Source organism: Capricornis sumatraensis, chromosome 2 (assembly GCF_032405125.1).
Source record: "Capricornis sumatraensis isolate serow.1 chromosome 2, serow.2, whole genome shotgun sequence".
NCBI classification, from domain to species: Eukaryota; Metazoa; Chordata; class Mammalia; order Artiodactyla; family Bovidae; genus Capricornis; species Capricornis sumatraensis.
Window position 1 is genome coordinate 129,163,621 of NC_091070.1, and position 5,055 is coordinate 129,168,675.

Consider the following 5,055-nt stretch of genomic DNA (forward strand, 5'->3'; position numbering starts at 1 on the left):
AGGAGAGTGAAAATTTCACTTAAAGCTCAGCATTCAGGAAACTAAGATCATGGCATGCAGTGCCATCACTTCATGGCAAATAGATGGGGAAACAATGACAGACTTTATATTTTGGGCTCCAAAATCACTGCAGATGGTGACTGCAGCCATGAAGTTAAAAGACACTTGCTTCTTGGAAGAAAAGTTATGACCAACCTAGATAGCATATTCAAAAGCAGAGACTTTACTTTGGCAACAAAAGTCCGTCTAGTCAAGGCTATGGTTTTTCCAGTAGTCATGTATGGATGTGAGAGTTGGACACTAAAGAAAGCTGAGCACCGAAGAATTGATGCTTTTGAACTGTGGTGTTGGAGAAGACTCTTGAGAGTCCCTTGGACTGCAAGGAGATCCAACTAGTCCATCCTAAAGGAGATCAGTCATGGGTGTTCATTGGAAGGACTGATGTTGAAGCTGAAACTCCAGTACTTTGGCCACCTGATGCGAAGAGCTGACTCGTTGGAAAAGACCGTGATGCTGGGAAGGATTGAAGGCAGGAGGAGAAGGGGACAACAGAGGATGAGATGGGATGGCATCACTGACTCAATGGACATGAATTTGAGTAAACTCTGGGAGTTGGTGATAGACAGGGAAGCCTGGCATGCTGCAGTCCATGGGGTTGCAAATGTTGGACACGACTGAGCAACTGAACTGAACTGAACTGATTATGCATTTTAACAATAATCTTTGCAAATTTGTTTTGCAATATAATACATTCCATAAAAATTTAATGTGCCCAGTTCAGTGGTTTTGAGTATGCTCACAAGGTTTTACAACCATCACTACCTAATTCCCGAACATTTTGTCATTCCCTCCAAAAATCTCCATGTCCATTAACAGTCATTCTCCATTTCCCTCTCCCTCCAGTCCTTGGCAACCACTAGAAACCCTAAATACTCTTCAGACAGAATACAACATCTTTAAAATAGCCTCTAAAGTGGCCCAGAGAGAAAACTGTGATTTTTGGATTAGGGGCAAAGAGAGGGACAGTTGGAGGAAGAGTGCTTAGTTTGCTGAAAAGACGCCCTCACTAGTGCTCTTCAGCGAGCTTATCAGCTTTTGCCACAGCTTCTTCAGTCAGTCGCACCATATAGAGGCCCATTCTGGGAGATGGTCATATTCATCTGCCAAAATCTGCTGGTATCCTTTGATGACCCCCTTCAAGGTACCAGTTTCTGCATATGACAGGTAAAGACCTCAGCCACTTGGAATGACTGAGATAAGAAAAGCTGTATTTTCAATGCACAGGACACAGTTAACTTTTCTTCAGAAAGTTCATCCATACCCAAGACAGCAATGATGTAATGAGGGATTTGCTATCTTATAAATGGTGGCCCATTCCAGTATTCTTGCCTGGAGAATTCCATGTTCAGAGGAGCCTGGCAGGCTGCGATTCATGGGGTTGCAAAGAGTTGGACATGACTGAGTGACTAACACACACAGGATCATTTGCATGGAAACAATTAATAGTTGGGAATAATGTAAAGTGCTTACCACACTACCTGGAATATGTTGAGGTTTCAATAAATTCTACCTATTATCATAATGGGGTTTCCCCAGTGACTCAGAAGTAAAGAATCCATCTGCAATGTGGGAGATGCAGGTTTGATCACTGGATCAGGAAGATCTCCTGGAGAAGGAAATAGCAAACTACTCCAGTATTCTTGCCTGGGAAATCCCATGGATAGGGGATCCTAGCCGGCTACAGTCCTCGGGGTCACAATAGAGTCAGAAATGACTTAGCAACTAAGCAGTAATAACAACAGTATCTTTTGCACCCCAGAGGCAACATCATAATGTTCATTGCCAACAATGGGATTTATGATGCAAGAGGTGGAGTCCAGAGAATCCATAGCTGGATAGATGCCCAGCTCAGCAATAACATGAGACAGCACAGTGGTGTGCGTCCACATGGGCAAAAGTAGTGGCAGGGACAGGGCCAGTCAAGTAATCAGCAGGCATGTAGATAGCCTTAGAGATGTGATAGATCCCTTTTGGGTGGTGGTTATTCTTTCCTGCATGGTACCCGTGTCAGTGGCCAGGGTAGGCTGATAACCCACAGCAGAAGGGCTTCTGCCCAATAAAGCCAATACCTCTGAGCCAGCCTGAGTGAAACAAAAGATGGTATCAATAAGCAAAAATACATCTTTACCTTCTTGGTCCCTGAAGTATTCAGCTACAGTCAACATAGTCAGAGTTGCCCAAACTCGAGCACCAGGCAGTCCATTTATTTGATCATATATCAGTGCTACCTTGGAGGTAGAATTTTTTAAGTTGATATCACCAGACTCAATCATTTCATGGAATAAGTCATTATCCTCTTGCATCCTGTCACCAACACCAGCAAACACAGAGTACCCACCACAGGCTTAACAACGTTGTTGATTAACTCTATGATCAGTACTGTCTTGCCAATTCCAGCACCAACAAAGTGCTCAGTTTTGCCACCTTTGGCATAGAGAGCCAGCAGATCCAGTCTTTATACCAGAAACCAGAATTTCCTGCTCAACACTCATCTCCGTGAATTCAGAAGCTTCAGCACAAATAGCAACAATTTGTTTGGTTTTGATGGGACCCCTCTCATCAAAGGTTCTCCAGTGACATTCACAAATCTACCCAAGGTCTCAGGGCCAACAGGAATTTTGACCGATGTACCAGAATCCAGGACACTCTGGCCTCTAGCCGTGCTTCCCATACCCATGGCAATGGTCCTTATAGTTCTCTCGCTCAAAGACTGGGCCATCTCCAAAACCAGCGTGGTCTCCCTGCCTTGCACTGCCAGGCATTTAGGGATGGGTGGCAGTTTCTCCCAAAATTGGACATTTACCACTGGTCCAATGACAGCCACCACGTGCCCAGTGGTGGCACGTGCCTTTGGCAATGGAAGTGTTTGATCAGCATAGTCTCTGACAGCCTGGAGCACTACTGAGGTGACCCTCAGAAAGAGCGGGGCTTGTGGTAGCAATGCTGAAGGGCTGAATCCCCACAAGGACCCTGAGGCCCAGGTAGCAGCCACACAACCCATGAGTCCAAGCATAGCGGTGCCTGGGTGGAGGCTACTTATCTATTAATTTCTATCTCTATGAATTTCCCTATTTTAGACATTTCAGATAAGTGAAATCACATAATATGTAGACTTTTGTGTCTGACTTTTTTCACTTAGTATGTTTTCAAGGCCCATCTATATTACAACATGTATCAATGGTTCAATCCTTTTTATCACTGAATAACACATTGTATGGCTATACTGCTTTGTATATTCACTGTATGGATGTATCATTGTGTTTATTCGTTCATCAACTGATAGATATTTGCAGCCTCTACTTTTGGTCCTTTATTATAATGCCACTATGAACATTTGTGTATAAGTTTTGTGTTGATGTCTTCAGTTCTCCTGGATATTTGCCTCTGAATGGTATTCCTACTTTCTCCACTTATTAGTCAATGCTTGTTATTATCTGTCTTTTTGACTGTAGCCATCCTAGTGGATACAAAATGGTATCTCATTGTGATTTTGATTTTCATTTATCTAATAACTAATTATGTTGGACATCTTTTCATGAGCTTACTGCCCATTTGCACATGTCTTCCAGAGTAGTTTCTATTCAAATTCATTTTTTTTGGATTATTTGTCTTTTATCCTTGAATTATGTATTGTTTATAGACACTGAATATAATCTCTTAGCAGATATATGATTTGCAAGTATTTTCTCTATCCTCTGAGTTGTCTTTTACTTTCTTGATGGCATCCTTTGAAGTATGCAAATTTTAAATTTTGATGAAGTCCAATGTTTTTTGTGTATGTTTGTGCTTTGGTGATCCTAAAAAAATGATTATATAGTCCAGATCACAAAAACTTACACCTATGCTTCCTTTTACTGTTTTAGCTCTTACATTGAGGTCTGTAATCCATTTCCACTTAATTCTGTATATGCTTTAAGGTAAGGGGTTCAACTTCATTCATTCCATGTGAATATCTAGTTGTCTCAGCACCCTTTGTGGAAGATAATTCTTTACACATTGAATTGTTTGGGCACCCTGGTTCTCTGACGTAAATGTAAGAGTTTATTTCTCTCCCATCAGTTCTATCCCATTGATCAGTATGTCTTTTGTTATGCCAAAATTACACTGTCTTGATTACTGTAGATCTATAGAAAGTCTTCAGATCAGGAAGTATGAGTCTTCTAACTTCGTTCTTTCTAAAGATTGTTTCGGCTACTTTGGATCCTTTGGTTTCCATATAAATTTAGGAACAGCTTGTTAATATCTGGATAGAAAAGGCAGCTGAGATTTTAATAGAATATGTCACATCTGTAAATCAGTTTGGGGGAGTTTGCTCTCTAAAAACCTTACATCTTCTGATCCATGAACATGGGATTGACTTGTTTATTTAGGTCTTTAATTTCTTTCAATAATGTTTTGTATTTTCCACTTTATAAACCTTCCACTTTTTCTATTTCTCTGCAAACAAATGAAAGACTGATGGAATTTATTTTTTAGTTAACACATGATAGAAGTCTTTCATATTTGTAAGATAGAATGAGTGAGGCAGAAAGACAGATGAAGGGGGAGACTAAGAGTGAGGCTAGAGCTATTGTGGTGAATCTCAAGTTCAGTGCTTGGGCGCCTGACAATGTCAAGGTAAAGCGAGACTATTTTGGTGCCACAAAGGCAGAGTGCAAGCTTTAGGCTGCAAGTATCCAGCTCTGACAGTAACAGTCGGAGTGAGGCAAGGAAGGCCTTTCACACACTTCAAATATCCCTCATGGTTCGTCCTTTCAACAGTAATCTCTCAGGGGAATGTTAATATTTCCATGAACTTCTCTGTTCTGTAATCACCTGAATTCTGTCACAAATAATACGGGATGGGCATGTTTCCTCCAGTTCTTCATGACCTGCCAAGCTGCAAAAGGACATTGATGCCAAAAGTCCTCATTTAATCAGCAAATACCAGTCCAAGAATGGCCCGCCTTTCACTTCAGTGTGCTCTGGCAAAGGCAAGGAAGACAAAAGTAACTG

General features: G+C 41.4%; 1 pseudogene; it reads right to left on the reverse strand.

Moving 5' to 3' along the window:
- Positions 1-1,066: 1,066 nt before the first annotated feature.
- LOC138074090 (ATP synthase subunit beta, mitochondrial-like) lies at positions 1,067-3,073 on the reverse strand (annotated as a pseudogene).
- Between the last annotated feature and the right edge of the window lie 1,982 nt (positions 3,074-5,055).